Source organism: Callospermophilus lateralis, chromosome 7, assembly GCF_048772815.1.
Source record: "Callospermophilus lateralis isolate mCalLat2 chromosome 7, mCalLat2.hap1, whole genome shotgun sequence".
Classification (NCBI taxonomy): domain Eukaryota; kingdom Metazoa; phylum Chordata; class Mammalia; order Rodentia; family Sciuridae; genus Callospermophilus; species Callospermophilus lateralis.
The window spans coordinates 5,991,409-6,000,728 of record NC_135311.1 but is presented as its reverse complement, the minus strand read 5'-3'; the positions used below and the strand labels follow the sequence as shown (position 1 = coordinate 6,000,728).

General features: G+C 53.1%; 1 long non-coding RNA gene across 1 annotated transcript; it reads right to left on the bottom strand.

The window, feature by feature from the left end:
- Nucleotides 1-3,465: 3,465 nt before the first annotated feature.
- LOC143403881 (uncharacterized) lies at nt 3,466-8,836 on the bottom strand. The gene is made up of 3 exons (XR_013091902.1): nt 8,658-8,836; nt 4,410-4,482; nt 3,466-3,640 (listed from the first exon to the last, which is right to left on the bottom strand). It is a non-coding gene; the product is annotated as an uncharacterized LOC143403881 (long non-coding RNA).
- Between the last annotated feature and the right edge of the window lie 484 nt (nt 8,837-9,320).

The window sequence follows — 9,320 nt, the reverse complement described above, 5'->3', positions numbered from 1 at the left end:
ATCCTCAGCACCCGGCCAGTAGGAGGGAGAGAGGGGGTGGGGCACCCAGCGCCGGGCACAGGAGCCCTGGCTGAGTGCACTTCGAGCCTGAGGTGACTGAGGAATCTCTAGACGACCCAAGTGCAGACTGTCCACAGTGCAGGGTGCACTTCCAGTCCCCAGGCGGCTCCTCCCTGGGTTGACGTCGCATGTCACTCCAACCTCCACCCTGCCACTTGAGCCCTTGTCACAGGTGGTCCGTAGACCTGCTGTCTCCCAACACAAAGCCAAACCGCGAGTCCTCGGCTCGTCAGAGTACAGGTTACTCTGGCCTGAAAGTGGTGTCACTGTAAAAACGAAGCAGACAGCAGAGGCACGATGACCTCATGGCCTCTACGTCACACTGGAAATCCACTGTTGACCAGGGCGGCTTGCAGCCTTCCACCACGGTCTATGCAGGGGTCCTGAAAACCTCACCCCACACCAAACGGCATCCAGGCTCCACCCTCTGGGGACCCAAATGATGTTTGGGTCACTTGCCCAAAGGCCATTTGCCCGATGGCCCTTCTATAGTTTGCTCACCTCCTTTCCCCGGGACCTGAAGGGAGGGCTGCCCTCGGTCTCAAGGGACGAGCTGTGTCCTGGCTGGAAGCGAAGATCAAGCCCTAGAAGGAGGACCACGCGCCTGGCCTCAGGTAGCCCAAGATGGGCCCAGAAAATACTCCTGTCACTTCTCAGCCTCTGGGTCCTCATTTGGAAGCAAGTGCCTAGAGGAAGAGAAAAGGGTCAGCAGGGGATAAGGCCGGGAGGGGGGTGACCCTGAGTGGGCCGGGAGTAGAGGAGGTCATGGGGTCACGGCAGGCAGTCTCTCCCCCAGAAGACTCCCGAAGCCTGGGAGGGAGAGAGGAAGCGCCCTGAGGGAGACAGAGCAGCCCCAGCCCCTGTGCTGACCTGGACCTTAGCTGGCTTTTGAGAAGTTGCACCTGCCACTCGGTCCTCGAAGGGCGCCAGGCCAAGACGAGGAAAGGATGCTCAGAAACAGGGAGGGGGTGCCAGGTCTGCTGCCAGGCCCCTCCGCAGCTCTCCCCAAACAAGGTGACTGGAGGGACCCTGCCACCACTCTCAGAGAAAGGAAGGGGGAGAGAGAGAGGAATGGCTCCTCAGGGCGGAAACAGAAAAGCCTAGAGGCCAGCGGCCGCCACACCCCTGAGCAACAAAATCCTGGATTTCTTCTCTCTGTTGTTCTCCACCGGGTAACCCCCCCACCCCTGGTTCAACCCAACCTGCCGCCCCCTTTTCCCTCAGCCAGGGACACTCCCACCACACACCCATGAAGGCCCCGCTGAGCCTACCTTCTCCCTCTCCCTCTCCCCCTCTGCCTCCTTCCCTCTCTCTCTCCTTCTCCCTCTCCCTCTCTCTCTCCCTCTCTCTCCCCTGTCTCTCTCCCTCTCTCTCCCCCTGTCTCTCCCTCTGTCTCTCTCTCTCTCCCTCTCTCTCTCTCCCTCTCTCTCTCCCTCTCTCTCTCCCTCTCTCTCCCCCTGTCTCTCCCTCTGTCTCTCTCTCCCCCTGTCTCTCTCTCCCCCTGTCTCTCTCTCTCTCTCTCTCTCTCTCTCTCTCTCTCCCTCTCTCTCTCTCTCACCAAGTGCACGTTTCTCACCCCCTCCTCTCCTGCCATCCTCCCCACTCAGCCTGGGGGGGGGGACTTGCAGCCAAGGTCGTCCCTCCCGTCTTAGCCTCCCTAACGCCAAGCCCCCACATGCCCTCCTGGCCAGCCTGCCTGCCCCTGGCCACCCTGGACCTGCTCCTGCAGCAGCTCTGGCCCCGCATCCTGCCTTGCCAAGGACATCCCCTTTGCAGGCCGCCCTCCCTCTCGTCCATTCTCGTCTCTCTCTCCGGGTCCTTTTTCACCTGGAAACAAAAGTGCTCTGTTATCTGTGCTTCAAAAGCCCCTAACTGGACGCCACATCTCTCTCTACTACTGCCCATGTCACAGGACCCAGGGGTCACTTCTGCGATCTGGATTTAGTGGCAGTATTCCATCTAGCCCGGTAAGCCATCTTTTTGTCCCCGTTACCAAAGTACCTGACACCACGTGGAGAAGGAGGGGTTCATTGTGGTCACTGTTACAGAGGTTTTAGTCCCTGGCGGGCAGCTCCCTGGCTCTGGACCTGAAGCCAGGCAGATCATCACGGTGGAAGGGACTGGGAGGAAAGCGGACAGCTCTCCTCGGCTGGAAAGCAGAAAGAGGGGAAGGGACAAAGATGAGATAAACCCTCCAGGCACACCTCCAGGGACCGACTTCCTCCAACTAGTCCTCCCTCCCAACAGTCATCCAATGATGAAGGCACCAAAGGTCCCACCCGCTGATGAGGTCAGAGCCCTGTGAGCCCTGTAAACCGCCTCTGGGGACAGGGCCTTAAGTACATGTGCCTTTGGGGACATCCCATCTCTTTCTCTCTCTCTCCCTCTCTCCCTCCTTCTCTCCCTCCCTCCCTCCCTCCCTCCCCACCATGAGGTAAGCGGCTCTGCCATGATGCTCTGTCTCGGTACAGGACTCTAGCAAGCCAACGCGGCCTGAAATCTCTGAAACCAGGAGCCAAAATAAATTTTCCCTCCTCTAAGTTGATTTTCTCAGGCATTTTGTTACAAAAGACTGGCACTTCCCAAGACGTGGTCTCTTCCCCATATCCCTTCTCTCCTGGGGGTCCCAGTTCCATGACCTTGGGTACCAAGGACTCACCATGGACCCTCAAAGTTGGAGCTCCAGCCTCATCATTCCCCGAATCCCTTCTGTTCCCATGTGGAGACGGCCACTGCACAGGAGAAGCAGCGCACACGCGCGTGGCATGTCCCAAACGGACCCACCCCAAGCTGCCAGGTCCTGGTGTCCGCTCCCTCCTGAGTCCTTCAGGACACGTCCATCCCCTCCCACCTCTTCACAGCAAGTCACCAGCAGCCCAGCCAGCTCCTCCCCAGGGCCACCGGGAGCCACACACTCTCCGTCCCTGCCCACCATCCTGTGGACTAGCCACCGCCATCTTTATCAGGATGATAGCCACAGGCTCCAAACATGGCCCCCGCTGCCCTCCGCTCGCCCCACAATATAGTTATCAGCAAACACAGTCTTTTACAAGCAAAATTCAGAGCACAACGCACCCCTCAGTTCATTTCTCAGCATCTGTCCATTATACTTAGAAATAGACCTCGGCCTCCAGCGTGGCCCTCCACTCTGCCCCATCCTCCTCCCCACTGGCCTCCCCTCTGCATGCTCTCGCCTTCCTCTTGGCTTTCCATGGCTGGCTCCGACTTTTCCCTACCGAGGGGCCCTCCCTAAGTACTATCGAAAGAAGGGCCTCCTTAGTCCCCATGACACCATCTTATTTTAATTCTGACAACATCTGATATTTTCGTTTTTCTTGTAGGTCTCTTCCCAAAATACACACATCAGAACCAGAGCGGCATTTGTCTTCTAACAATCACCTCCACGGCTGGCAGCACCAGCCTAAGAAAGGCCTGGAACAGACGAAGCTCTCAGTAAACCTACGCCGAGTGAGTGGTCCAAGGAAAGACACGGAGCAAATCCAAAACTCTCTGGGCTTTGTGTCCCCTTCTGTGTCATGATGGCACCTGCCTTGAAGTAAGGATTTTGTTGGGCAAGTATCTGTTTGGACAGAGCATAGTAGACGCTTAAGAAACAGAAGCAGTATGGAGAGTGGTTCAAAACGTGGGTTCTAGAGTCCTGCACAGCCTCCAGTCCTGTTCTAGAACTGACTGGCTATTTAACTTTGGGTGAGCTGCCTGATGGGCCCGTCTGCAGGGGAGAAGGGCAATGGAACCTGCTGCAGGGATTAAATAAGTTCACACAGTGAAACAATGAAAAGGAGCCTCAGATGGAAGATAGCTACTGTTGCCAGCCAGTGAGACCCAAAGCAAATCTCCCTGCTCCCCTGCATCCTACCTCCCTGCTAACCTGCCACCAGCCTCAGCCACGCGCTGAAAATCCTCCTCCTCTGGCCAAGCACATAAGGCGCCCTTTTATTTAGAATCTCCTAAGACAGCTCTACATCCTGACCCCCCAAAACCAATGATCAGCAGCGGCTTCAAGCTAAAAATAATTAGTAGTACAGAAACACTCAAGACCATTTTTGGTCTAATTATTACTCCCTAATGATTTAAGGGATAAATATAACAAGCCCATTCTGACAGTTTGTGAAAATAAGTTTCAGAGGGAAATCGACATAATCATCATCCCACCGCCCAAAAACAAGCCTCGAATTTCAGGCCCTGTTGGTAGCACAGGAGGCCACATGGAGCATCAGAGATCAAGGCGGATCTCAATAGCTGCCAAACCAGCCGATTTTAATTAACTTCTATTGTCACTACAAGCACGGTCACCCTCATGCCCAGATCAATCAACAGCTGCTAATTACCCCGTTCCTTTGTTCTGGGACATTTCCACCAGCTGATCCAGTGCTCTAGGAGCTGTGCCTGCCCCAGAATCACCTGCAGACAGAAGACAAGGACGTGTGAAGGTCAGTGGCCAGAGGCCTTGGGGAGGACCCCTCTAGTCCCCCTGCACCCAGCGGGAGAAGTTCTGCCTCACCAGTGCCCACCAACAGTGGCAGCCTCCTAGCGGGAAGCCTGGAGTCTGCTCACTGCCGACACCCTGACCCTGCCCACCCTGACCCCTGCCCACCTGACCCCTGCCCACCTGACCTGCAGAAACATCATCGGGGAGCAGCGTCCTGAGCATTTAGCGGTGACAGTTGGACCCTCATCTGCTTCCCCCTCCTGCTTCTGCCATCCAGGTCAGACCCCTGTACTTCCCCTGTGGGTCAGGAGGCCCACGTTCACTGGCCCCACAAATGCTAACAGACACAGGTGTCCCTCGGCTCACTAAGCAGAGGGGCATTAATGACATCGGGTGGCAACACACGACAAGGAGAAAGATGCAGAGTGCCCAAGGTGGGTGCTGCCTCAGGGACAGTCCTGAGGCGGTGACAGTTGAACAGAGCCCACAGGAAGTGAGAGAGCAAGCCCAGGAGGCACCTGGGAGAAGAGGCCCCCAGCCGAGGGCAGCAGGTCCAGGGTCCGGCACTGAGGGTGTGCTGGGCATGCTTGGGACGGCCCCGGAGAAGGTGTGAGGGACATTATCTTCTCACACCTGGACCACCCAGGACAGCGCTTCCTGCTTCCTGTCTGCTTCTAGAAGTTTCCTTTAACCCTTCAATCTAGCCACATGGTGGCCCACGCCTGTAATCTCAACGGCTTGGGAGGCTGAGGCAGGAGGACCACAAGTTTGAAGTCAACCTGGACCATTTAGTGAGACACTGTTTCAAAATAAAAATTAAAAGGGCTGGGAGCTGGGCACAGGGGCGCACCGCGTTGATCCCAGTAACTCAGGAGGCTGAGGCAGGAGGACCACAAGTTCAAAGCCAGCTTCAGCAACGTAGCGAAGCCCTAAGCCATTTAGCAAGAAACTGTCTCTAAATAAAATATTTTTTAAAATGGGGGTGGTGGTCTGTGTATGTGGGTCAGTAGTTAAAAGCCCATGGATTTAATCCCCATTACCCCCTGCCAAAAAAAAAAAAAAAAAAAAAACTTACTATAAAATATATCAAATCCCTCCCCATAAAACAATGATAAAACTTGACAAAATTGTCAAAAACAATCATTTCAGGGCTCTGGAAATTGATCAAAGGCATACAACAAGTTGAGGGGCCCTATTAAAAACAAAACTACTCATGCTTGGGTAATAGCACTGCGAGTGTCTGTGTCCCCCAACTCAGGTTGAAACTCAGCTACAGTGCAAGGGGGCTAAGAGGGGCGACTATTGACAAATGGGCTCAGCTCTGTATACAAGGGCTTGAGGGGGTCTGTTAGTCCTTTTGCCATGTGGGAGGCACTTGAATGGGACAGGCCCTCGCCAGAAACCCAGTCTGCTGGCTCGTGTCCTTGATTGTCCCAGACTCCACAACTGGAGAGATGATATGATTTTTTCTATTCATTCTGATAAATACAACTAAAAACAAACCACCCAGTCTAAGGCATTTTGTTATAGCAACGCAGCTGGACAGACAGTGTATCTGTGGCCTTTCAGCCTGTGGCTGAGTGTTCTAGTAGGGTGGGCAAGGCCCTGATAGTCAGTAGAGAGGGGTGGCCGACGGGACTGGAAACAGATGGGGCAAAACTGCAGGTGTCACTAATAGCCACCCCACCATAAGCAACGGGAGAGGTCACAGCCCAAGGATCCAGGGCTGTCATGCATCCTCATCTACAACAAGACTGTTTCTAGCTCTTGCCAATCTTTCTACCAAGTGGTCTCTTTTCTCCATGATTTTCAGGAGGTTTTTTTTTTTTTTTTTTTTTTTTGTCCTTGTTTCCTTTTTTAAAAAAATATCCTAGATCATAAGCCAGGCACTGGCAAATTTCTAGAAGGGCCAGGAAGCGACTTCATTCTGCTGTTACAGTCCGAAAGCAGCCACTGGCAGTGTGTGACCAAGGTAAGGCTGTGCCAAAAGGCCTCAAGGGTACTGAAATTTCAATGTCATGATTATCATGTGCCATGAAATAGTCTTTTCTTCTCCTCCTCCCCTTCCTTCCCGTCCTAGTCCTCCCCCTCCTCCTCCTCCTCCTCCTCCTCCACTCCCCTTCTTCCTCTCCTTCCCCTTCTTTTCCAGAACTGGGGATTCAGCCCAGGGCACTCTATCACAGAGCTACACGCCCAGCCCTTTCCATATCTTATTTTGAGATAGAGACTCACTAAGTTGCTCAGGCTCACCTCAACCTTGTGATCTTCCTGCCTCAGCCTCCTGAGCAGCTGAGATGATAGATATGCACCATGCCACCTGGCCATAATTATATTTTTTCCTGGTGATCAAATCCAGGGCTTCGTGCATGTTAAGCCAACACTCTTACCACTGAGCTACATTCCCAGTCTTTGCTACTTTTTTAACCACTTTGTAAAAATCGTTCTGAGAAGTTCTACTCTGGGAAGACGGAATAGATGTGATTTTTTTCTATTCATTCTGATGAATACAACTAAAAACACTGGATGTTGCGTGTAAATCATAACACTCTGAGAGGCCAAGGAGGCAGACCTGCTAAGAGACCTTGGGACTAAAGTACAATGTCGAGATGAGCTCCCTGCAGTTTCCTATAAATCCCAGACTCAGAACTGGCAGCCGAGAAACACGGACAGGCAAAGACGACCACAACAAAAGTCTGCTTTCACTATCCAAAGGACCAGAAAGACACAGCCCAGCAAGACAGAGAACTTCACGATGGACAACAGCACAGGCCTGTGATCCTGACAACTGGGGAGGCAGAGGCAGAAGGATTGCAAGTTGGAAGCCAGCCCGGGCCACTTAGGGCCATCTCAAAATAAATTTTAAAAGGAAGGGGTGGGGATGTAGCTCAGTGGGCGAGCGCCCCTGAGTTTCAATCCCCAGGATCCCCACCACCACCGCCCACACACAGTGACCTCCGTCTCCACACAGGCTGGCACGAACAGGGTGGGGAGCCTCGACTTCTGCCCTCCTAGTCTAGACGAGTCACTCCAACATCCCATCCTCAATTCTGGTGTCACAAGGCCAAGAAGCCAGCCGGGCATCTCTTCCCCTCAGGACTGTCCCACCACCATCCTGCCTGGGGGCGAAGACCCCTGGGAGGCCTGCGCGTCCACCCAGCCTAGCGGGAATGAGAACCCGGCCCCTCCCCACTGGGAGCCCAGCGAAGAGTCACGGCTTTCCCCAGGGACAGCAAGACACCAGCCAGGGTGTGATGGAGGCCAGAGCCAGAGGGGCAAGGAGCCCCCCCCTCCTTGGGAGACTAAGCAGGGGCCGGACTTGGGTCTTCCCCTGGCAGCTAGGTGACAGTGCCTCTGTCCTCCCCCAGGGGCAGTGTCCAGAAAGCCAGCGGGGACAGAATCTCCCAAGAGAAAGTCCAGACCCCCACTGACACTCCCATCACACCCAGAACAGGGAAGGCTCCACGGAATGGGAAGCGACAGTCGATCCCGGCCAAAGCCAAGATGACACGGACGTCAGATGAACTGACAAGGATCTCAGGGCTGCCGTGAGGACACGCCTCAGTGAGCAATCACTGCACCCTCAAACGGAAAATGGGGACACTTGGCAGAGACACAGAGTCTCAGCCAAAAAAAAAAAAAAAAAAAGATTATTTTAAAAATGGATATTTTTTTTTTAATAGGGCTTGATGTTCCTGGGATTTTCTTTTCCTCTCTCAAGTTGTCAAGGCCCTTTTTATTTTATTTTATTTTAAATATTTATTTTCTAGTTCTCGGTGGACACAACATCTCTGTTTGTATGTGGTGCTGAGGATCGAACCCGGGCCGCACGCAGGCCAGGCGAGCGCGCTACCGCTTGAGCCACCTCCCCAGCCCCTAAAAATGGATATTTTCAAATTGAAACCCACGAGAGCCAAAAGGAAAAGCTCAGTTGATAAATTTGACCGCAGAATGGAGAGGGCAGACGAAAGAACCGGTCACCACTGCAAAGTGGAACAGGAGAAGAGAAGCCACAACCTGAGTGGCTCAGAGTCTTTAGAGGTAGTGCACCCAACAGCCCGAGGCCATTCATGATCACATTTCTGAATACCAAGGACCAGGCGGGGGTGGGGGGACCCTTGAACACAGTCAGAGACCAACAACTCCTTACCTAGAAGAGGAAACGACTTGAGTGGCGGTGAGGTCTCATGGTAAACCAGGGCGGGCTGGGCGGAAACGGAGCAGAATGTCTCCAGTGTTGAAAGAGCCCTGTAAATGGAGTGCAAACCTCCCCTAGGAATTAAGGGGAAATCAAGACATTCTGTGATGAAGGAAAACAAGAACCTGTCACCGGCAGAACAACCCAGAAGAATGGCCAAAGGAAGTTCTCCAACCAGGAAATGACACGGGGGAGCCTCCGAAAGCACCAGCCTCCGAAAGCACCAGGGGAAAAACGGGCAGACAATGAGCTCTCCTGCTCCTCTTGAGCTCTCTAGATTCCGTTTCACAGTTGATGCAAGAATCATTTCTGATGTGATTCTAAACATACATAAGGAAATATTTAATATCAATTACAAACAGGGAAAGGTAACGGGACCAAAAGGGACGTGAGGTCTCTATGATTCAAACTGTAAAATCAGCAAGATTCAGCCTGTATCACGTGACATTTACAGCAACCACTTAAAAGGTGTACGAAGACATGCTTCAAACCATTACAGATAAATAAAAATGGAATTATAAAAAAATGTTCCTGTGGGTCTGAGAAAAACAGAAGATATAAAATAACATGTCTGTATCTTAACTGTATCCACATCGATCTTTTAGCTGTGATACT